The following is a 10,502-nucleotide window of genomic DNA, read 5'->3' on the forward strand; positions in this document are numbered from 1 at the left end:
TCCCCACATATCGAAATTTGGTGAATAGTAGTTGTTAAATGCTTGTACATTTGTATTGTTAAGGAGGAACAGATTTGGAGAAGTATTGTAGAGTTTACCATCAGTTATTTTAGAGTGGCTGTTTGAATCAAATAATAATTTCATCACTTTCTTCGAACATTCGTTTTTTTAAGAATATCTTTGAATGAACTATGTATTAACATGAAACATTTGCAATTGGAGTATATAGACAGAACAAAACAAGAGCGATATTTAGCGTAGACTTAAACTATGTACAGTTATGAAAAATCTTTCTGCAGCTCTGTGTGAAGTGAAAATTTCATACAAAATGTCTAGATTTTCACGCGGTTCAAAATGCAAATTGTTGAAATTTCACTTTGCTTTTATTTCTTTAGGGTTACTTTTTCGCGCATGTACACACTAGTGAAAAAAGTAACCGCTGGTCAAAAGTTGACTTCTCTGAGCGTTTTACTCCGACAGCTACGTTTGATTTTCACCTCGCTCAAAGTGTAAACTCATGGATTTTGTTCAACTTGAATTGTAAACTAAGAGGCGGTGACATGCTTTGCAGATGTTAGATGATTGTTTGAAATTGTAATTTTCATAATTGGTTGAAAGGCGTTGCAGAATAAGAAAGATTCTGCTCGTAGACGCGTCCTTTTTCATCAATTAACTCATAAAATTTTTCAATGCATAGCCTAGAAAAGCATACCATTGAAAAGATAACAGACAGGGCTTCTATTTGAAATTACCCACCGTATTAGTTTTTTTGATATTTTTTTCAGGCAGTTGCATCCAATAACTCAAAAAATCATATACCGTTCTACTAAAAGCTACGAACAGCCTCAAAATTCGAGCACTCCAGTTTAAGAATCGAATTCTTGTAGCTAATAAAAATTATGAATTCGTTTATCCGGAATTTTAGACTCGATTATTCGGAATTTTATTTTTCCAGTGTTCGATTTTAATTTTTATTCTGAAATTTTACCTTTACTATCCCTTCTGGCATATTCGTTACCATTTATGTCACTTCCGGCATGTTTGGGACATGTTCGAATTGAGTGAAAATAACCCAGTGCAACAAAAATTGACTTTCTGCCTTGGTTTCTATATATAATTTTTTTCGTGTATTTTGATGCAAAACTGAATTTCTCCGGCAACAATGGCGCCATTTTGAATTTTTGAGAAATCGGGAATTTTCGATGTTTTTTCGACGCCGTTTTGTTTCAAGCCAAGTAGCAAAATTCTAAGAGTTTGTCCACATATTAGCATCTTTTTACTCATCCTAAAAAAACCGGTGATTCTACGAAACCCGTTTTGGCATGGTTTTAGTATATTTCACAAAGCAAAACCATATCGAGTATGTCTAAGCATTAGGGCGGTATTGTAATGTCCACGGTCCCTACAAAAAAAAAATAATTTATATGGGCATTTGTCCAAATCTGTCCACGTGGTATGTAGATGGCCCCTTATTTGAAATCTGTTCAATGTAATACCAAGAGTGTAAGCGATACTCAAAGATACAATAACAATTTGTCTCTACATGATCCTCCCTCTTTTGCGAGGAGGGGGTTGCACTATTGGCCAGGACCGGTCAGAACATAAAAATCTCGCTTCAGCTATGAGACAGAATCATCGCGTCTTCGATAAAGTCAAATGCGACGCTAAGGTACGATTGCGCAATAGCGGATGCCCCTTCTTTAACGTTGGAATGTTATCTCGGCTGTCCTAGTGACAGCGAGAATAGCATCCACCGTAGACCAACCTCTGCGGAAACCAATCTGGTTGCTTGATAGACCGTTATTACCTTCCGTGCATCTCACCAGTCTATTGAGGATAATTCTCTCATGCACCTTGCCCGCTGTGTCTACCAGATGGATTGGTCTTTATGCCGATGGTCGTTTTCCGGCCTTCGGCAGTAGAACAGGCCCTGAATAACCAGGTGCAACCTTTGAGGCCGTTTTAATGGCCAGGTTCAGGATTCCGTCTAGTTCCGGCGCCTTGCTCACATTCAAAAAGTTTCCGATCATTCGTATCCCTTGCCGCCGTCTTAACCTCTGCACGGCTGCCGTCACTCACAGTTTGTGATGGTTCGATAACCGGAGGCCAGGGACTTGGATCGTGACGTGGGAATAATCCCTCAATAATCCGCGTTAACATCGCTGGTGATTGTTCGGCCGGTGTCAACTCTCTTCTAGTCTTGGCCATCACGATCATGTAGGCATCACTCCCCGGATTCGTATTGGTCTGTTAAAGCAGGCTTTTTGGCTTGCTTTGATAGCGCTCTTAAGCGAAGCTTTCGCAAACGCAAATGCGGTATGATGCTCCTCTCTATGCCTATCGGTACTCGCCCGCTGCTATCTCCGCCTCGCACGAAGGCACGCTCTGCGATGGTCTGCTATCGCATCAGTCCACCAGTATACCGGCCGCCTTCCGTTACTACAGGGTGAGGAATAATTATCCGTGTTTTTTGTTTCAGTGTATAACTAAGATTTGACAGATGTTGAAATGAGCTTACCTATGCAATTTTATAACCTTGGCTATGTGTAAACAAAATCACGAAATCTCCTTTGAAACAGTGTGCATTAAGTGTCATAATGAAGTCATGTCCATTACGCAGTGCGATGATCGAGTTGTTGAAACCGAGGGAATGTGCTATGAGTTATAAGTTATAAGTTATAAGTTATAACATTATAACTTATAACATCGAGTACAACATAGAAATGTCAAATCTGATGTTTTTGCTCTTTTCTGTTTTCTTGCTTGTGTTTGCTATAGATACTAAAATCTCGTCGTTCCTTTATTTTCGAACGGAAAGCATATACCTGTATAATTTATGAAGAGTTTTTTACTTAGATTAAGGATGTTTGGATTATAACCAGATCCACTGTGTCCACTTAAGAAGCGCAAGGGCTAAGCTCCAACCGAAACAGCAAAATAATGAAAACAATCCGATCGACATTCACGTTTTTGTATCAGGTGTGACGTTTTCGTATCTTCGATGTTATACTCTGTCAAATGTACAGCGAGAGATAGGAAAAAGCATTCCCTCGGAATCAACAAGGAAAGCGTCCAGAGAGTATCGCTGGTATGTTAAAAATGCCTATACAAACCATAATAGACGCTATAAAACAAAATAATGAGCTGGGAAGTTAAGGGGACCGTTCAGGAAGAGGCAGAAAAGAACCGCTAGGACGCCTGGGGACCGGATAATTATTCGTCACCGGATTAACCGTGATCCTAGAAGGTCAATTCGAAAAATGACACAACTATTAAAAATTGATCCGAAATCTGTACGAACTATTCTTTACAAGGATTTAGGATTGCGTTGTTACAAATTTTCAAAAAATCATTACCTAAAGGACAGGATGAAAGAAAATCGGTACCGAAAATCGAAGATTCTGTTGAAAGAATTTATCTATGGACGCCATCGCACAATTCTATTCGCCGATGATACATTACACTGTGGAGCTATTTCATAACCACCAAAATGACCGGCAGCTTTTGCCTACAGGCACTTTGAAGCGTATGAACGTAGCTCGATCACATCCAGATGGTTTGGGCGGGAATTACGGCTACCGGTAAAACCCCCTTAATATTCATTGAAAAGGGTGTAAAAATCAATCAATTTATTTACCAAAAGCTTTCAACCGACACAGTGGCACTTTGGGCACGCGTACATTTCGGTAAAACTAAATGGACATTACTACAAGATTGGACTCTATCGCATGAGACAAAAAAAAAACGAGATTCTGTAGCAGATTTTTTCCGAGATTTTTAACTAAAGATGAATGGTATTCAAATTCTCCTGATTTAAATCCAAAGGACTATTTCGTTCAGTCAATTTTTGAATCCAAAACCTGTATTAAACCACACAATTCATTGGATCATTTGAAAACCAGTCTAACCAAAGCCTGGGATGCCATATATGTGGATGAACTATCATCCACCGCCAATAATTTCCCTAAACGATTGAAGGCGTGCGGGATGCGTGACGTCGCACGCCTGCAATAGTATAGCATTTAGTTGATCAGCACTCGGGTGAGACTCCGTACCTTCATGTTGTCTTCTAATGGCTTTCCCAAAAACATCCGCATCAAAGTGCGATGTCATCCAGCCGGGGATGGTTGGCGTATTGGCTCTACCTGTCGCTAGCCGTCTTACGTTGTGATCTACAATATTGCAACCGTGGCAACGTCACATGCATAATTGACTCCCCGCAGTTTCTGCTGTAGGTGTACTTATCACCAGATTCAAGTTGATCTTCCGGCCGGCCTCTCGGGTTCGTACAGCGACATTCCCGCTCGACAGTTCAAGCGTTAAAGTCACCTGCGACAACCGACGGCGTTCGGCCCGTCAATTCCATTGACACTTGGTCGACCATCTGGGTGAACTTTTCGATAGACCAACGCGGCGAAGCATAGTAACTGCAGTAGATTGATGGAGTACTTACACTTTGGCAACTACGTACTCCTCGTTCGAGGTAAACACAATTGCCTGCACCGGGAACCTGCCTATTATCTAAATGACCGCCTTACCAAACTTGTTCAATACCCAGTTGCCATTTCCTGGTGGGATGCGGTACAAGTCCGATGCGATAACAACGTCAGACTGCGACTCGCATGTAGTCCATCGTCAGTCCAACGTTACCCGTTGCTTTACCCTTCTTTTCAGAGAGCCGAGTTGGCCCAGTCGAGGCTTAGCCACCTTAACCGTCTCTTGATGCTCGCGGGAGCTGTGTCCCCGGGAGACTGCCTTTCCCTCTTTGCGAAGCACACCTCTGCGAAGGTTAGAACGTCCGTTTACCACGTCCAAGCCGTGGTGTGGCTTTTGCTGTACGAAAGAGTCGTCATGGCTGCAGTTCGCCAGCTCTACAGTCTGCGTAGAGTCCGTAGGTCGTCTTCCACCTGATCGATCCACCTTGCCCGCTGTGCACCTCTACGTATCGTCCCTGACGTGTTGGTGTTAAGATCCATTTTTACCGGGCTGTCGTACGACATCCTTTCGACAGGCCGAGCCCACCACAACCTGCCAAGCAGCTCTCGAGCACCTCCTGCAGTTCGTTTTTCGTTCGCCTTCTGCACCTTCCGTTCTCCATCTGAAGCCCATCGAAGTTGATACACAGTACCTTTCGCTCGAAGACCGCAAGAGCGCGTTGGTCCTCCAAAAGCATAGTCCATACCTCATGGTCGTAGAGGACTACTTGATCAGCGTCCTGTAGATGGTCAACTTGGTGCGGTAATAAATTCTAATCGAGCGTCCTGCAGATACCAAAGTATGCGCGATTTCCTGTCATTATGCGCCGGTGAATTATCGGTATCGTTGTCGGCAGTCACCAGGGAACCCAGGTACTTAAACTCGGTTTCATCACCACCAACTTAAATTCGAGGTGGGAAGTTTACACTGTCTTCTCGTGAACCCCTTTTCATTCATGACTTCGTCTTCTATGCATTGATGACCAGTCCAATTCGTTTGTCATCGACCTTTAGTCCGATGTAAGTATGCGTCTCAAAGGTCCGAGCCAATATCGTGCCACTCGCTCGTGTTGATACCTGCTCTTCTAATGACACCTTCCAGGGCAATATTGAACAGTAGGCATAAGAAACCATCACCTTGCCTTGAACTTTTTGAGTTTCGAAGGGGGTCGAGAGTATCCCCGATACTTAGGCTGACCAGACGTACCGTTTTTGTAGATAGGACATACAATAACTTCCATCCCCTCCTCCGGTACTCGTTCTTCTTCACAAATCTTGACAATGACCCAGTGCACGACTCTACCCAGTGTTTTTTCACCGTATTTTCACAGCTCGCTGAGAAGTTGGAATCCTGTGGTCTTCTGCTTGTGCACCAAGATCAGTTGCCATACCGTCTTCGCGCTCTACTGCATCGCCGTTCAGATGCTCATCGAAGTGCTGCTTTCGCCTTTCGATCACCTCACACTTGTCCGTAAAGAGGTTGCCGTCCGAGCTCTTGCACGTATCGGCTTGCGGAACGTAGCCTTTACGGGAGGTGTTCAGCTTCTCGAAGGACTTCCGAGTGTCGTTAGCTTGGTACAGTTCTTCCACCGTTACGCGATCTCGGTCTTCTTGCTGGCACTTCTTTCTTCGGAGGACTGAGTATTGGCTGTTCCGTGCTTGTCGGTAATGTTCCACGTCCGCTCTCGTACGATGTTGCAACATTCTCGCTCGTGCTGCGTTTTTCCGTTTGCATTCGCCGTTAAATCAGTAATTTCTACAATTCGGAGCCCTTGTCGTCGATTTGGTATTCTGTCTGTTGGTCGGGCGATCTCCAGGTGGATATGTGTATATCTCTGTGGGGGAAGAAGGTACTTCGGACTACCAAACCACAGTTGGCCGCAAAGTTTACGCACCGATGGCCGTTATCATTGAAAAGGGCGTGCGGGCTATCTGGCTGGTTACCGGTCTGTACATTGACTCCTGTTCTACCTTTGCGTTCACGTCCACAATGACGACTTTAATTAGCGTAGACCTGCTCCAGCTGCGCGTAGAACGCTTCCTTCTCGTCGTCGGGTATTCCTTTAGATGGGCAGTGCACGATGATGATGCACATCCTTCCGTTGATCGGCTGTTACCCCATCACGCTTTGGCGTACCTTATCCAGTTCTATGAAGCCGGTTCCCAGCTCGCTGGTGGTACCACAACTCTAGTGGAAAGTAACCGCATGGTGCCCGCTTTTCCATACCTTCTGTTCTGGCCAACAAAGTTCCAGCAGCGCTACGACTTCGCTCGTCGTAGATTATCCTGTCGCATCCTGGAAAGCAGAACGACTTGCAGTTCCATGTCTCAAATTTACAATCGTAGTTCTTATTTCGTTGTTTAGGTCCATGACGATTGTCCCCTGTCTACGCTTTGATCCCCTGCCTCGCCAGGGGACCATCGTGTCAGCTCTGTTTGAAGTCCCACGCTGACACCAGGACGTTGATCAGCCGCTCCTCCTGGAGATCAGACACTGTTTTGAGCCGCAACATCTTGGTTAACAGACGTTTGAGTTGGCGAAGCATTTCCTCTACCGCCGAAGTATGGTTTACGCGTCAATGATCGCGTCGCGCCTTCTCACTTAGCGACAACATTGCCAAGGCAACAACACTAACAAGTTGTGTCCATGTTTCAACTGGCAGTCTAATGTAATCCTATGACTCGTGGAGGTGTGAGATAGGAACGTATGAGGGCTGGAGCTATGTTTTACACTCCTTCCAGGCTTTCAACTCACCATTTGAAGCCTGAAAGTCTGTGCATGACTTCTTAATTCGAGTAGAATTGCTACGATTGCTTTGATTGTGAAAATATTAAAATGCCACAGATATCAAAAATTCAAAAAGTTGCTTAAAGCGGAAAAGCCAAATGAATGTAGGAAAATTCTAGCAATGAACTGGAGATACCGCAGGCAGAAAGTGCCACAAGGAGGGATCGAAACGAATGGCTGGTATGACTATAAAGACTCAGCATTTCCGATGTCAAAAGGTAATTTTAATTCTGATTTTTTTTAAAAACCATTGCATCACTTAAGAAAATGTTTCTGCAATATTATATAAGAATGAGTCTAGCATTGTTCAAGGTGCTTCACCATACTGGTCACCGGCATTTTCACAAAATATTTCATTATCAACGTCGCATGGATTTAGTCTGTTCGATCATATCGTTCTTTCTCCCACAGTGCACAATGGTCCAGAAATCAAATTTAGGGGGAAATTTGGGTCTATAGCTCTATAGCAACATTTTAGAGAAAAACTTTCTTCTACAAAGTGGTTACATATGATAAAGCGCTCATTGAAAACTAATCAAAAATTAGGGTGACCAACATTTTCGAAGCAATCAAGTATCTAACTTTTTTATCTTTGCAGATGGAAGAAAAACTTGTTCTACAATGTTATAGCTCCATTAATTTTAAGTAACTTCGTAAAAAAAATTTTTTCTCTATCTTTGAAAACAACCGATTTATATTGAAAAAACACATTTTACGCTCTAACTTTTTTATTTCAAGTTACATCTCAAAACTGTCTTTGAACGACTTTTAGAGCTTTTTAAGAGAAACGGTTTGCAATGCTGACAACGTAAATATCTCAATTTTACTCAAAGTTATTATTATTTTTCATCAAAAATATGCGTTTTTCATTTGTATGTTATTCTTTTCTAGGCAAACATAAAAACTATCTCTTGGTCTCATTTTGAAGGGCATATTTGACTCTATAAATGGAGGAACTTTTAGAAATATGTTATTTTTTAAATTTGAGTAAATTCAATTTAAAAACAAGACGAAAAATTCAATAATTTTATACATTATGCATATAAAAGCACCCAGATTTTTTTCGGTATTTTTTCTTATAACTAGACATAATTACCTTTAATTTGACCTAAAAAGATCGAAAATTGATCAACTGGTTCAAAAGTTATGAATTTTTTTAAAATTAAATACATCGAACACAGTCGTTTTTTATGGTCTCATTACGCATTGCAAATTGTTTCTCTTAAAAAGCTCTAGAAGTCGTTCAATGTCAGTTTTGAGATGTAACTTGAAATAAAAAAGTAAGAGTAAAATGTGTTTTTTCAATATAAATCGGTTGTTTCCAAAGATAGAGGAAAACTTTTTTTAAAAAGTTACTTAAAATTAATGGAGCTATAACATTGTAGAACAAGTTTTTCTTCTATCTACAAAGATAAAAAAGTTATATACTTGATTGCATCGAAAATGTTGGTCACCCTAATTTTCGGTAATTTTTCAATATGCGTTTTATCATATGTAACAACTTTGTAGAAGAAAGTTTTTCTCTAAAATGTTGCTATAGAGCTCTAGACCCAAATTTCCCCCTAAATTTGGTTTCTGGAACATTGTGCAGTGGAAATTACATTGGTCTTGAAAGCAGGTTTTTCTGGTAGAAGTAGAGTTTTTAATCAATTATATTGGTAACTTTGTGCAACAGGATTAATCTTTTAATTATATTTTGCTATTTTGTTTGCTTAGAAACAAAAAAATCACAATGTATTTATTTGAATAAAAAAAAAAAAAAAAACAACTGCGACAATACTTCCCATGCATCCACAAATAGTGAAACCACGAGTTTAACTACTACTATCAACACCGTACTAACAACGCCATAACTACTATTACGGTCATTAACCAACACAGCGACAAGTTGTGATGACGAAAATTGCCTTAAATTTAAAATTTTAAACGAGATTAAACTTTGGTTTATGAAGTCTTTAAGTGTATATTAGGGTGGCAGCATAAATGGTCATGTCATGTCACCGACCATGCACGTTTTGTTTATTGACCTAAAAAATGATCTGTGTAAAATTTCAGCTCAAGCGGGCATGATTTAGAAGTGCCTCAAAATGTTCAAAGTTTTTATGTTTTGACCCTTGAAAATGGACATTCCTAATAAAAAATCTAGTTCAATATGCCTAATAAACATTAAAATGATTCGCCAAACCACATGTAAATCATTTTAATGTTTATTTTTTTGTTATCAAACATAATTTTCTATTGGATAAGTTAATTTTCGAGAGTCAAAACACTGAAATTTTGAGCGCTTTGAGGCACTAAATCATGTTTGATTGAGCTGAAATTTTGCAAAGAATATAATTTTGGGAAAAAAACAAAATTAACATGGTCGGTTCTTTGAATTCGATGATGATGTTTTTTCCATACATCGCATTGTCACCCTAGTGTATATTATTGTGATCTGAACAAACTAACCACGTTTCACCTTAGCTAAAATATCACGAAATATTTTGAGTCAGAGTTATGCAGCTTACGCAAAATGATCTTTTTTTCAATGTTTGTTTAAGCGATGGAATAAAGAATTGCATAGAAACTTCAGTACAATATGTACTTTCAATAAATTTCTTGCATCCAAAAAATGGTTCGATATTTAGGTTGGTAATCTCAAGCCACTCCATAAAATAAAACAGTATCTCCCTTCAAGGTCGCGCGACTGTTGTCGTCTACTTAAAACATCTTTGTCTGCCGTTATCAGAACAGATGACCAAGACCTACTAAGATGCCGTACAACTTCCTTACTGTCCTGTGCACTCTTCCACGTTTTGATCAAGGCGATCTAGCGCCGACGTTCGCCGTTCATCGACTTTTTCACGATTGTCCTCGTCCGATAAGTTTTTTTGTTCGTTGTAACTTGAAGTCAACAGTAACGATTTTGGTTTTGGGTTTCTCTGAAGATCATCATCGTTTTACTTCGAAGTGTTTGTTACAGTGTGAATTTTTGAGAACGGAACTAAACTCTGCCACAGCATACAGAAATCCTAAGTATGGAATCTCAGAAATGCCACCGTGCAGTTCCGAAAAATGCGATGCCCGACTAAGTAAAAACTCCAAACAACGGGCCGGGATATTTTGCATTGAATCCATTCCAGGAATATGCTAGCAAAGCGTACGACAGCCGCTAACCGAAAGGTCATCAGCTAGGGGTCAAATTCTATTTGATTATTTTACACGAGCTTGTGGCACTCCGAAGTTCTTATAAAGTG

Source organism: Wyeomyia smithii, chromosome 3 (genome assembly GCF_029784165.1).
Source record: "Wyeomyia smithii strain HCP4-BCI-WySm-NY-G18 chromosome 3, ASM2978416v1, whole genome shotgun sequence".
Taxonomy (NCBI): Eukaryota; Metazoa; Arthropoda; class Insecta; order Diptera; family Culicidae; genus Wyeomyia; species Wyeomyia smithii.